This window comes from Paroedura picta, chromosome 13, assembly GCF_049243985.1.
Source record: "Paroedura picta isolate Pp20150507F chromosome 13, Ppicta_v3.0, whole genome shotgun sequence".
Classification (NCBI taxonomy): Eukaryota; Metazoa; Chordata; class Lepidosauria; order Squamata; family Gekkonidae; genus Paroedura; species Paroedura picta.
In genome coordinates this window covers 38,091,781-38,107,125 of record NC_135381.1, presented here as the reverse complement: position 1 = coordinate 38,107,125, position 15,345 = coordinate 38,091,781, and positions in this window count along the sequence as shown.

Here is a 15,345-nt window from a genome sequence, read left to right as displayed (position 1 = left end):
TCGAGGACAGGGGTCTATTAACTAATATCCTGGAGTTAGGTTTGCCATTTTCCCATTCACTGCAGGCAAACCCTCAGCCCTGACTGTTATTCCCCACCCTTGAGAAACTAAGGAGTGGAGAAAAAAATCGAGAAAATGGCCGATGGTGACATTCTAGGGTGTAAATTGCACAGAGCTTTCATTCCAATCCCAGGTCGATTCAGTCCCTGCCGTCTACACAGAATGCGATTTCCATTTTTATTCGGGGCAATTTAAATTTTCCTTCTGCAGCAAGGAGGATTGATCTGGAGTGACCGTACCTTTAGTGTGCAATATCTTAGAGTGCTTTTAATGCTCAATATGTTAAAAATCCGGATTGAGAAAGCTGGCTGCTTTGAATCTGGCCTCTCCTCCATGGTAGAGATGCTCTGGTTGGCCAAAACAGCTCATGTGACAAGCTTACCTTAAAGGAGAAGCCCCTAATTTCTCTCAACTTCTGTCAAATTTAATACAGCACTACGGCCAGATAAAACAGATAGCAAGAAATAACATTTTAGAGTAGAAAATTGCATAATCAGGGAGCCAGTACAAAATTTAAAATATATAAAATTGTATAATTGATGGGTACATTATAAAAAATATATAAATTGTGTACATGAGCAGCCATTCCCTAACACATGAAGCCTACTCAATGGCAACCTGGAACCATGCAGGGTCTTGGGCTGCCCTTTGCCCACTTTAAGATTACATCTACTCAGGTTACCGGGGAAAAGTAGAGAGAACATTTATGGCTGATAGAGTTGCCAGATTCAGACTGGAAAATTCCTAGAGATTTGGGGATGGAGCCTGGGGAGGATAAGAGTCTCAATAGAGTACAATGTCATGAATTTCACCCTCCAAAGCATCCATTTTCTCCAGGAGAACTGATCTCTGTAGTGTGGAGATGAGCTGCAATGCTTGAGGATCCCCAGGTCCAATCTAGACTGGCATTCCCACTCTGGAGAAATTATTCCAGCTCTCCCTGTGGAAACCACTGCCCAATGCACCACTGAAAACTCCGAGACACTAAACCAAGCCTCCTTAGAGGTCCAAAGAGGCCTTGGCCAGTTCCTGCTTTTGAGGCCATTATAGAAAATAAATAAATAAATAAATAAATAAATAAATAAATAAATAAATAAATAAAAACAATGATTTATTTAAAAAGCACCCAAAAAATGGACACAATCTATACCAGTTAACAAGTAGAGTGTTTACATAAATTACACCTCTTCTTTGCTTAATTTTCAGCTCTAAGATAAGAGAGTGGATCACATTTTTTGTCCTATTATGATGATGATGATGTTATCCATTCAATCGTGTCCGACCTTCGGCGATCCTATAAAAAAGTTTCCGCCATGCGTCTCTGTCAATGACCGCTTCTTTTAGTTGGTTCATGGTCATCCCTGTATCCTGTGGTCCCCAACCCCTGGCCCTGGACCGGTACTAGTCCGTGGATCAGTCTATACCGGGCCGCGGCTCCTCCTCGTCCTCCTCCCCGGCTGCTGCCTCGGGGGCTGCCCTGCCATGCCACTCTTCTGCCAGCTCACCCTTGGTGCTCTCCGGTGGCTGCCATGGCTGGAGCTCCCTCTCGGTGTGGCACTCCGCAGCTACTGCTGGCAGCGCCCCCCAGTGGGTGGCGGGAAGTCAGGGGAACCGGTGGGAAAGCAAGTGGAGCAGGGGCTCAGGCGGCAGCAACATCCCTCGGCAAAAGACTACCCCCCCCCGGACCTCGGTAAAATTGTCAAGAGTTGATCTGTCCCCAGTGATGAAAAGGTTGGGGACCACTGTGTTAACGAATGTCCAGTGACAGCTGTTGGCCAAGATCTTCCTGCAGTAAAACCCTTGGAGAGGTGATCCTCAGTGAATGTTTGCTATCTCCTCCTCCCTCAGTAGGAAAGCAAGTGGAGCAGGGGTTCAGGTGGCGGCGATGACGTCCCTCAGCAAAAGACTACCCCCCTCCCCCGGGCCTCAGTAAAACTGTCAAGCATTGACCAGTCCCCGGTGATAAAAAGGTTGGGAACCACTGCCGGTATCGGCTTTGATTCTGTCGAGCCAGCTGATCCTTTGGCGACCACGTTTCCTTTTGCCGCTGACCATGCTGAACATTAATGATTTTTCTAGCGAGTCTGATCGCATGATGTGTCCAAAGTAAGTGAGCTTCAGCTGTAATATCTTCCCTTCTAAAGACATAATTGGTTTGCTCCTCTCTAAAACCATCTTGTTGGTAACTTTGGCTGTCCATGGCATTCGCAGCATTGTCCTATAAGGGTAAGCACAAAAACAAGTTGCAAAACTCCTCAAAGGCCAAACAGTGAACAAGTCTGAGGTCCATTGTGAGCTCAAGCCCTTGGTTAAAGGGCCTTCCTCCCCTTGCCCCCACGTTTAAATAGACCCGCATTTACCATATTGCATCTCGGATTCAACCTTGAACACGATGCTTGTCTCACTCTGGCTCTCTGAAGTTGCTCTTCTTTCTACATGTCTCGGGAATCTCATTTGCCTCTCGAGCCCAAGAGCCTTTTGAAAATCCTTTGGTGTGTTGATAATCTGGACTGTAATCACTTGCATGAAAGAGAGTGCACCTCTTTCGGGGCCGGCACTTAACAATCTATTATATTGCAATTAAGCTAGGTCATGTTTGCACTGCTTGATGATGGTACATAAAGATTAATTTACCTTTCTGTCACTGTTGCAAAGATGTGCCACGTAACCGTCCCATTAAAACACGTTCGTTGTGGCAGACATAAAAGACTCCAATTATTAAGTCTATCCCAATCCATCATTTTATAGGTGCTTATCTTTATTTATTGGTTTGCCATCTATTTAGGCAAGGGCAATTATTGCAAATTATTTGGTATATGTTTTGAACAAGACGGCTACTTTCCCATCAAGGCACAATCCCCCAAACGGCATCCTATTTGCAGTTTCTCCCTCCCTGAGCCCAGCAGAGAGAGCTTTGTTTATTCCTTCTCTGAGCCTGACAGCCTGGGTAATCCTCGCCAAGGAATGCTGCTACATTGGTTTTGACTTCAAGGGATTGGGCCATGATGCAATTTAAATTGGATCTTCAGAGTGTCAGTCCAATTGAAAATTAAAGAAATGCTTGCAGCTCCCTTGTCTTCTGAGGCCTGTGGGGAGAAGGGAGGGATTCTTCCACAGTGAAACAGAAGTGAAGGTTCTGCAGCATCCGAGGTTTTTCATTTCCCCAGAGGTATGGAGAGATTTGCAGGTTCAGCGGAAGAGGAAATCATCCTTCGCTCCCTTGGAGTGTTATTTCCCCCTTATTTCCCCCTGCTTCCTCTTGGCTTTGTGCAGAGGTCTAAAGAGGTCTACCCTGCATGCAGAAGGGTAGACTGCCCCCTGATTTCCCCTAAAATTGTCATGGAAACATTTGAATACCTGGAACTGCTTGGGCACAGCCAATCATGGGAGTGTTTCTTTTCCTATTAGTATGCTCCATTCTGATAGGGAGATAATATGGGGGCTCTTAGTAGACTATACACTGAACAGGAGTCAACAGTGTGACTCGGTGGCTAAAAAGGCAAATGGGATTTTGGGCTATATCAAATGGAGTATTGTGTCCAGATCATGGGAGGTGATGGTACCATTTTACTCTGCTCTGGTTTGGCCTCACTTGGAGTACTGTGTTCAGTTTTGGGCACCCCAGTTGAAGAGGGATGTAGACAAACTGGAGCGTGTCCAGAGGAGGGCAACACAGTTGGTGAGGGGTTTGGAGACCAAGACGTATGAGGAAAGGTTGGGGGAGCTTGGTCTGAGAAGAGACGATTGAGATTTGATAACCATCTTCAAGGATTTAAAAGGCTGCCATATTGAGGAGGGAGAAGAGTTGTTATCTCTTGCTCCAGACGGACAAACCAGAATGAATGGGATCAAATTAATTCAAAAGAAATTCTGTCTAAACATCTGGAAGAAGTTCCTGACAGTTAGAAAGGTTTCTCAGTGGAACAGGCTTCCTCGGGAGGTGGTGGGTTCTCCATCTTTGGAGATTTTAAAACAGAGGCTAGATAGCCATCTGACAGAGAGGCTGATTCTGTGGCGGTTCAAGGGGGAGGTAGGTGACAGTGGATGAGCGAGAGGGTTGTGAGTGTCCTGCATAGTGCAGGGGGTTGGGCTAGATGACCCAGGAGGTCCCTTCCAACTCTATGATTCTATGATTCTAAGGTGATTGCAGGCTATTGAGACTCCTTAGGGTAGAGCAAATCCCTTTCTTCTTCTTCTTCTTCTTCTTCTTCTTCTTCTTCTTCTTCTTCTTCTTCTTCTTCTTCTTCTTCTTCTTCTTTGAGCCATGAGACAAAACCAAACCGAAGCTCAGATATTCAGGATCTGGTTTAGTTCTGGATAACCCCGGGAACCTTTTGATGACATATAAGCCCACTGACTCCAAACAAGTCAGCTAGGTAACTGATCCAGAGTGGGACCAGCCATTGTACCCTTGTACATCCACTATCTTGAAAAGTTAGATTGAGCTGCTTTTACTTGGCCTTTATTGCAGAATCTGCAGGCCAGGGTTATATTGTTTGAATGTATCTTTATTACACACACACACTCCTCTGCTGGTGCATCCCCCTCTGCTTATTATAAAGATGCACATCCATTACCACCAGTGAACAAAGCATTCGATGGCATTTTCTCCCTTGCCTTCTGTTCTCCTTGACACTCCCCTCCCCCAATTTATGGAAATCATTTGAACATTTTAGGAGCCTTCGAGCTGCTTGTCTGTAATCCTAACATTTGTTCCTCGCTCTCCCCTTATAAGTGCATTATAGAGCAAAATGCCCTTTAAGCTTTGAAGAGTCCTTTAGGGGTTAAAAGAAGCTGGCGAACAATTGCCTTGAATGCCATAATGGTGATTGGCAAAGTGCTGGGGGAAGAGACGAAGCCACACAATAGTGGCTGATTGTAAGGCTGCGTTTATCCTAACAGCCCAAACTTCATTAGCCAGCCATTAGCAAGTTTGCGGGCAAAGGTTTGTATTCCCTTCACAGTATGGGGAAACAAGGACTGATTGGACGGGGTTCTTTTGGCAATGACGCCAACAGGCAATAGGCATTTTCACACCTGAAACAGAAAGTCAGCATTCCATTCTCTCTTATTTTGGACTGGAGCTTTTGGAGGGTTTTCTTAATGCACAATGGTTGGAAACAATAAATGATCACCCTGGAATCGACTCTTCTAAGCAATACCTTGCCCTGACCTGGGCTGAATCTGCACTTACTTTGTTTATTTCGTTGTGGATCCTGCAGAATCCAAATTGATTTTTCTTTTTCCCCTCCCCATTGAAACAGAAAAGTGTTCTGCAGGTAGTTAGGGAAACTCAGAAGGGAGGGGGGAGCCAAGTGCAACAGGAGCCTCTTTGTTTACTTGAAGTGGGGGGGGGGAGAGGATTGGAGTCATCAGAGGAGGGGAAATAAAAATAAGAGGCAAATCTCTACCTAGGGAAGTTAGGGCTTCTGGAACTTCTGCTGAGAGAAGCTAGGGCTTCCCCTTTAAGGCAAGCTTGCAGCTTGGGAAAGAGGAAGACTTTGAACTGAAGCCTTCGCCAATCAGGGCTTCTCTACCAAGGTGACTCAGCAGCAAGTTCGGAACAGGCAGAGATCTGCATGCTTTCTCATGCTGATTTTTCAAATACTGAGGGTTATATCCACTCTAGGATATTGCGGGTATCAATTATGCTTGTTGCAGAGGGAAAATTTAAATTGGACAGAATCAAAATGGAAATCACATTCAGTGGAGATGGCAGGGACTGAATCGACCTAGGATTGGAATAAAAGCTCCGTGCAGATTCAGCCCTGGATAAGCCAGGTGAGGCCAACCTTGGCTGAATCTGCATGGAGATTTTATTCCAATCCCAGGGCTCCTGGAGCAGATGCAGGCATGGTCTTTGGTGGCATAGACATGACACCTTCCAACTCTATGATTCTATAACTTCATTGACTCATTCTGATCTGTATAGGCTGATCTGAACACCCAGGACCAAACACAAAGCTGCCTTATACTGAATCCAACCATTTACCCATTGTGGTCAGTAGTACTATGTATTCCAACCAGCAGTACTCTCATTTGACTTGCTGTTGAGTTCATGTTTCCTTGTCTCCTCCCACCCCATTCAGCATGCGTTTTGCCCCCCCCTCCCCAGTGGTGGATTCAATATTAAATGGCTTCATTTCCAGGTCATCTCCCTGCAGTTTAAATCTAGAGGGAGATAAACTGGAAGCAAAGCTGTCTGATAATGAATTGACCACCATATATGGAATGGGACAATCTCTCTCTCTCTCTCTCTCTCTCCCCCCCCCACATATGGAATGGGACAACATCTCCCCCACCCCATCCTCATGAAACATGAATTTAACATGAATTAAATGAGAAAGCAGGAAAGCCCTTATGTAGAAAGGGTGCTCAGAAAAGTCAGCCAAAGATGACGACTCCCAGTTTCACCTTTACAACATCATTCATGACTATAACAAGTCAGACTATAATCCCTTGGGGATGGGAGTTTTGTGGTTATACATTTGCATGTGCTCCTATCCACAGGAACGATGAAGAACAGGTAGCTTTTTGTACCCTGCTTTTTAGTACCCAAAAGAATCTCAAAGGCCCATTATGCACGGGTCATAAGGCCCACACTGGCGGCAGCAGCGTTTCGGTTAAAATCACCGAGAACGCACACTGTTGCCGTGAGTGCGGGCACCTCCCGGCCCAGGGCTCCGGAAGACCCGCATTAAGTGAATACGGGATCTTCCGGATCTTCCTGGGTAAGCCAGGGCTGCGGCGGCCTGGCGCTGTGCATAATCGGCAACGCCGGGCTTGTTGGGCCACCGGGCTTGTAAGGGACACCGCTCGCCCCTACGGGCTCTGTGCCGGCACGGAGCTGGCAGGGGCGACCCCCTGCTCCCCCGGCCCCTCCCCACCTCCCCTGCCTGCGCCGCTGCACTTACCTTGGCTGGGCCTCCTAACAGCTAGAGCAGTTCCTCAGTGGAACAGGCTTCCTCGGGAGGTGGTGGGTTCTCCATGTTTGGAGATTTTAAAACAGAGGCTAGATGTTGCTGCTGGTGTTGTCCTCAATTTCCCACCATTTCCTCCCCCACTTTCACACAAGCCATCTAAATGCACAAACCCACCTCTGAATGTCCAAAAAATTTTACCCTGAAGGTGGCATCCCTAATTTCAATTGTGTATTTGAACTGCCTTCAGACAGGTTCAGGAAATAAGCTGGAACAGATATACTTCTCTCACCCCCCTAAGTTAGTAGTTGCTGGGGTGTGGGTGGGATTTTTACCAGGCAAATGGCACAGGGAAGGGAAGAAAATCCCCTTGAGGGGATTTTTCTGATCCCAAATCACTGTTCCCCTCCCGACCTTCCAGCAAGTCAAAAGCAGGGTATAAAAACCAACCTTTCCTCTTCTTTTAATGCTAACAAAAGTACTGGGAGACATGATCTTCCACATACTGGTTTGATCGGATGGTTTTTAGAGCACGGATTGCTTTTAAAGCCTTTCTCCTCTGCCTTTCTACTGGCTTGCCAGAATGAAAATCTCCAAAGGCCGCATGAAATCCGAGATCTGATGATGAAAAGAAATCAAACCATTACCTATCATGAACCTAAATCAAAGAAATATGCTACCTTCAAATTGCAAAAGCATAACTGAATTAAATAGACGAGGCAGAGAGAGATAAATTGGGGAGAAGAGGAGCCAAAGCAAAGAGCTTTTTGCTTTTTCATCAGCCGGTATTCCCATTACACTGAATATTTGCACAACTGGGTACAGTGTGCACATGTGTTTTGTTGTGCGTTGGGGGGTTATTGCTATTGCAGCTTTCCTCAACTGTTTTACTGTTGAAAAAACCCTGAAACATTCTTTAGGCTTTGAGAAGTGGCATGATGGCCTGGCCATGACGACATTCAAGTGGCAGCAGGCGAGCAGAGGAGGAAGGTGCATCGTGGGCAGGGGGAGAGACGTGGGCCAGTCAGTGCTTTTGTAAGGCGCCATGTGAGCTGGGGCCAGTTTCTTCTCCCTCAGCAGCTGAGCAAGGAGCTTCCCTCCCACCCACCCTTGTTTGTTGTTCATTACTGAATGTTATGGAAATGTTTGATGTTGGGATATGGAGTGTTCACTTACTGTTAAAATGGCTGCTTATGTTTTGATACTTTGTCATCACTGCAGGGGTGCCGGGAAGGAGAAGGGGCCTATAATAAAGAGGGGGAATACGGAGGGGGTGAGTAGAAGTACTCCCCAGATAAGGTGCCTTGCAAGAAAGGCTGCAGTTTGGAGTCGGCCGACCTGGATGGTGTTATGGACTGTGCAGTGTAAAATTTACAAGACCACAACAAAGACAGCTAAGCAACAAGAGGATTTATTTAGGATACATGTTTGCAAGCATGGAGAGAAAGCTAATTGGTGCATTCTCTGAAGTCTGCATCAGTGCAGCTCATTTTTAAGACCTTGATACGTCATCATGAGGTATCCTGACGCTCAGTCCCTCACTGTCCCTTTGACCAATCATGTCGACGACAAAGGGCGTACAATCTGACCTATCACGGATGGCTATATATCTTATTACAATTTCTCTCTCTCTCTTTGTATCAAAGAGTACATTTCCTTATATGGAGAGATGCTGCATTCAGGAGCTATCTGCTTTTAACAAATTCAAGGTTACTTTACCAGCTGCACTGGTTACCGGTTATATTCCGGATCAGGTTCAAGGTTTTGGTTTTGACCTTCAAGGCCATCCGTGGTCTGGGCCCAGCGTATATGAGGGACCGCCTATTGCCTTACACTCTGTGGGGGCTAACCTATTGGTCATTCCTGGCCCCAAGGAGGCTCGCCTGGCCTTGACCAGGGCCAGGGCCTTTTCGGTCTTGGCTCCGACCTGGTGGAATGAGCTCCTGGAAGAGCTGAGGGCCTTGCGGGAACTTTAAACATTCTGCAGGGCCTGCAAGATGGAGCTTTTCCGCCAGGCTTTTAGTTGAGGCCGGGCAGCAAGGGAGATAAGCAACCCCCCCTTTTTTCTTCCTTTTAGTGGGGTTATGGAAATTGGATTAGTTGCATCAACCTGGCCGCCATTCTTGTCTTGCCTTGTTGTGATTGGTGCACTGTGTTTTATTGTTCTTGTTACTCTTTTAAGGGGATTGATTTTATGTGACCCGCCTTGAGCCTCCGGGGGGAGGCGGGATATAAATTAAACAACAACAACAACAACAACAACAACATTAATATTAATAATAATAATAATAATAATAATGATAAGAAGAAGAAGAAGAAGAAGAAGAAGAAGAAGAAGAAGAAGGACAAAGAAATAACTTTATATGCATGGTGTTACAGAAGCCAGTAATGAACTTAAAATACACTCTGCCTGACCTAAAAATAAACCATAGACAGACTGTGGCTAAAGTGTGTGTATAACTCAATTGTGTCCCACAAATCTATATAATCCATATCAATGGCCCCAGTAGAGCCCCAGTAGAGCCAGATAATAGGGGGTAGGCTGAAGGAGGTTTACGTTTCCTGAAGCATTCTCGGATTCTTTCTACTGGAAGGATGCCAGTGGCAAGGGACCCATAGGCCTGGCTGGGGACCAGCATGGGATCCCCAGGGTGCCACTGAGGTCAGAAAATTGGGTTGGATGACCCAGAGAATTAAGGTGTAGCTTCAAACAAGAACCAAACAATGCATGAAGCCTGTACAGATGGGAATTTATGGAGGTTATGCCTATTGTAAATTTCTGTGTGTAACACTATACATTCTTGTTGTATTGTTCTGTATGCTGGAGGATTTTTGAGTTGAAAAATATTGTCAAACTTAAATTTGTCTCACAAATTCTGCTCCAGATAGGCTACAGGTTTAGCGTGGCCATGTTGTCAAAAACTGAGGGAGGCTATGGAAGAAATACAAAATGGCTGCCAGCGACATGTGCAGAAATACAATTTTATGACGCAGCTAAAGAACATTTATTGTGCAATGATCGTCTCCCCCCCTCCCCCGTGTTTTAATTATATAGTGTTCCGCTGCTGAATTAGTCCATATTAGGGCATGAGTTTGGAAATATTGTCATCAATTTCACTCTTGTTTATTTCAGATTCATGGGCAAATAGTTCCTTGGTTGTTGGCTGGCATTTTATGCCTCAGTTCTCTGGGAAAATGAAAATGTTTTGTTTGTACTAGATCTCATATGGAAGGAGGGGTGGGGGGGGGGAGAGAACCCTCTCTCTGACATTTAAAGTTTTAGTACCAGTTTTGCCTACAGTGTTAATATCATTGAAATGGCTGACACAGATTAAAACAGTTTACAGTATATATTGCAAAATATGAACATATCTGCTGATTCAAACATTTGAAGGAATTATTAGCAGAATCATATTTAAGGTCACCTTCACAAATTCAATAAATTCAGAAGCATGCCAAACAAAGAAGCTGGAAAAATCAGGACAGTGTTTATCTGAAATTCTGGTTGCCACCATGATATAGCTTACAGTGTAGTCAAGGAAAGACAAACTATTAGAGACGTCACCCTTTTATGAAGAAAGGGCTAAACAGGTCAATTTTAATAACACCCCAGGTAAATTTTTTTCCCATCACATGCAGTTTGCCATGTGCCAGTCTGGCTGCCATTTTTTTTAGAATCATAGAATAATAGAGTTGGAAGGCACCTAATGGGTCATCTAGTCCAACCCCCTGCACTATGCAGGACACTCACAACCTTGTTTTGATATTCATTAGTGCAGGCTTTCTCAACCAAGGTTTCATGAAACCCTGGGGTGGCTTGTGTTGATTGACAACCCGAGGACTGGAGGGGGGGGAGTGCATATTGTCCATGCTTTAATCATCTCTACCGTCTTGTCAGGAAAAGAAAATCCGTGAAGAGGCAGTGGGATAATATGGGCGGGGTCTCCCATCAGGATGCATGCAAATGTGCGGTTTCCTATCATGCATTTGCAAGTAGGAGGCAGTGTGTGTTTTACACCTCAATGTGGAATTGGTCCAACTTGCCCCTGCATTGGGGAAGTCAAACTTTTCTGAGAAGTCAAACGTTAGTGCAAACTGGTCATTCATGGTAATAGTACTCCACGGACATCTGGGCCTAGTCTGCACATAAAGGATAATGCACTTTCAAAGTGCTTTGGCAGCTGGATCTTCCAGTGCAGAAGAGGAAAATCTACTTCTAAAGTGCAGTGAAAGTGCATTATCTATTGTGTGCAGACTAGGACCTGGAGAGCCATGGTTTGGCCACCCCTGCTTTAATGGATGTGATAATGTGGATAATTGACCTTACTAGACTATACTAGCCTCATGCGTCTCTTCTTGACTTCACAGACAACTCCTTTATTCTGCTGACTTCTGATGGAGTCAGTATTAGAGTGATTCAACAGCACAGAGGATAAAACAGAGAATGACTGGCGCGCCTTGATTTCTAAGCGCTGAATAGAAAGATGGGACATCATGCCGATTATCACCCCTTTCTTATTGGTGACCGCTGAAAAGAGAATTCCTGGCTATTATTTCTGAAAGAGTCTACAGACTCACTTCTGATAGCTGGACAAAGGGAGTGGGAAGCTGTGATGTATTTACAGGAGAGATTTGAGGGCTGTCCCAGGTTCATCCCAGACTATTTCATTTCCCCCTTTTGGATTTATAGCAGTTAAGACTTCTGGACCAAGTTTAACCAATGATGTCATCACAGATGCAATCTCATTAAAAATAATTCCTCACTATTGTAAAACCAACATGTAGGGCAAAGTTGATGCATTTACTACTTAGTTGACTCTCCCCTCTTCTACTTGTAAAGAATACAATGCATGGTGTAGTGGTTAAGAACAGCAGACTCTAATCTGGAGAGCCAGGTTTGATTCCCCACTCCTCACTTGCAGCCAACTGGGTGACCTTGGGCTGGTCACAGTTTTCTTACAGCTTTTCTCACAGAGCAGTTCTCTCTCAGCCCCACCTTCCTCACAGGTTATCTATTGTGGGGAGAAGAGGGGAAATGTGTTTGTACACCATTTTGGAACTCCACTGGGTCATGAAAAAGTAGGGTATAACCCCCCCTCCCAGCTCTTTACTTTTACGGCTGATAGTGGCTTTGAGAGACAGTGCAGTGCAGTGGTTAGAGCAGTCTTTTTCAACCTTTTGACCATCAAGGAGCCCCTGAAATAATTTTACAGGATTCAGGCCACCCCAGAGATGGTCAGCAAACCATGCCTCCCTGTCACACCCCATGGAAGTGACACATCACTGGAAATTATATCACCTCCCACGTTAACAATCAGGCTTGAGGATGACTGGTGTGTGTGTCTGAGGACAGACAGGAGGCCATTTAAGGCAGGTGTGCAGGCTCTGCCTCCTCCCAGGACCAGAAGCCACAAAAGAAATCATGCTCAAGATGGGGGGAAGAGAGCCATGGGAGCAGCCTGTTCCCTGGCTTGTGTCTGAGTCCATTAAAGCAGGGATAGTCAACCTGTGGTCCTCCAGATGTTCATGGACTACAATTCCCACGAGCCCCTGCCAGCAGATGCATGAACATCTGGAGGACCACAGGTTGACTACCCCTGCATTAAAGCAAAAGGAGAAATGCCGTGGACCCCCTGGGGACCCCTGGGCGTCCACGGACCCGTTGTAGTGATTCCCTGGGTTAGAGTGTGGAACCAGGGGTTGGAGAGCCATGTTTAAATCCCTGCTGTGCCACGGAAGCTTGTTGTGTAACCCTTGGACCAATCACACACTCTCCTCTTAACGTACCTTACAGGTTTCTTGTGAGGGTAAAATGAAGGAGTGGGAAAGAACAGCAGTTCCTTTGGGTCCCTTCTGGGGAGAAAGGCATAGTATAAATTAATTATTTTAAAAATGATGATGATTCTTGTACTTTAGCACCAAGAGCTAAAGTTTAGCACTGCTTCAGATAAATGATCTGGCTGTCCTGAATCCTGTCAATCTTACATTTTTTGTTTCTACAGTTTCTCTCATTACCATTTCTGAAACCTTTAGTGGGCATGTGCACCAGCTTTGCCAAGCTGGATCACTGTGGGCTCATGCCAATATTGTACTCTGTTTTACTAGCAAAGAAGTCCTGTCCAACTAGAGGAGTTTTTGCCATGATGCTCGGGATTGGACTGTATATGTCAGTGTAGTGTAGTGGTTAAGAGCAGCAACTTCTAATCTGGTGAACCAGGTTTGAATCCTCTCCCCCACATGCAGCCAACTGGGTGACCTTGGGCTCCTCATAGCCCTGATAGGGCTGTACTGACTGAGCAGTAATGTCAGGGCTCTCTCAGCCTCACCTACCTCACAGGGGGTCTGTGGTGGGGAGAGGAAAGGGAAAGCTGTTTTGAGACTTCTGGTAGAGAAAAACGGCATCTAAAAACCAACTCCTCCTCCTCCTCCTCCCTCTTCCTCTTCTACATCTCATATCCATTTGTCAATTAAAAAAATAGTAACAGGTGACAATTTTGTGTTTTCTATATCAGGGGTAGTCAACCTGTGGTCCTCCAGATGTCCATGGACTACAATTACCATTAGCCCCTGCCAGTGTTCGCTGGCAGGGGCTCATGGGAATTGTAGTCCATGGACATCTGGAGGACCACAGGTTAAATACCCCTAAAAAAATATGAGTTTGGATCCTGGGAATTCATTCTGGTAAAGGTGGTAAGGACTCAAACCATGTTTGCAATAAATTAAGACAGTTTACTGTTAAAAAGGCCATAGCTAAGGCAACTGACTCTTCCTGCTGGCCAGTACAGAAATACCCTCCAGGAACCTTTCTGCCACTGTAGGGAAACAGTGGCCTATTCTGCACACACTGGATAATGCACTTTCAGTGTGCTTTGGCAATTGGATTTTCCTGTGCAGAACAGGAAAATCTGCTTCTAAAGTGCATTATCCAATGTGTGCAGAATAGGCCAGTGATTGAAAACATGCCTCATTATGTGCTGAAGCACCTAATTTCAGAAGTTATTGTAAGTTTCCATACTGATCACTAGTAGAGTTGTGCTGGAGAGGGGCATTTCTTTTTCTGGAATTCACTTCTATAAATATAGGCATTGGTTTCTCTCATTCTCTTTGGAAAGAAGATTTTCTCTTTGATTTCTCTTTTGTAACTTCAGCCCTTGCAGTTGGTGTATGTTACACACTACGGGGGGGGGGGGGGGTTGCCCTAGCGGAAGGATAGGAAGATTCAGGAAGATTGTGAGCTTTCCCATATTCTCTTGAAATCAAACAACTAATTTCTCTTCCCTTTTCTCTTAGGAACTTGGAGCCGGTTTCTAATCAGTACCATTATGATTAAAGGGAGAAGGAGCAGGAAGCGAGATATTGCAAAATTTCAGAAGCAATGGCTAAAATTGGTGTAAATGATATAGCTAAAACAAACAAAGAATTATAGGCTAAAATGAAGAGGTTCATTTTATGCATGCACAAGAAGGGAAATGGCTGCACATCATAGCTGTCTCACATATACATGAAAAGGAAATGTGGCATAGTTATCAGAGAGTCAGATTAGTTCTGGGAGACCTAAATTCAGAGTTCCAGCCTGCCATGAAGTTCATTGGGTAACCCAGGGCCAATCATTGCTTTAGGATGCTTAGGGCTGATCCTGCGTTGAGCAGGGGGTGGGACTAGATGGCCTGTATGGCCCCTTCCAACTCTATGATCCTATGATTCTATGATTGTCTCTCGGCCTAACCTGTCTCGCAGGGCAGTAGTGACTACAACATGGAGGCAGGGAGAATCTAATCGGTCTCCCCTGAGTTCCTTGGAGGGAGTGTGGACTAAAAATGACTGAAAGAGACAGTCACAAGACATTAAAAGTAAGATTCATGATGACTTTAATTTGGAGGCCATAAGTCCAATTTCACATAAACCCAGATTTTCCACACTCAGTAATGGCCATTGTGGAGTTGGGGCTTCATGTTATCACAAGTTCTTTGCATGTGGAAAGTCCCAGGCTTGACCCATGGGGTCTTTAGTTAAAATATCACAGGGAGAAGAAGTTACTAAAGACTTTTCTCCTTCAGAGAGCCTTAGTCAGAGTAGAATCATAGAACTATAGAATTATAGAGTTGGAAGGTACCTCCTGGGTCATCTAGTCCAACCCCCTGCACTGTGCAAGATGCTCACAACCCTATCGCTCATCCACTGTCACCTGCCACCCCCTTGAGCCTTCGCAGAATCAGCCTCTCCATCACATAGCTATCCAGCCTCTGTTTAAAAATTTCCACCACCTTCTGATGAAGCCTGTTCTGCTGAGAAACCACTCTGTAAGGTACCGCTCTGTCAGGAACTTCTTCTGGATGTTTAGACGGAATTTCTTTTGAATTAACTT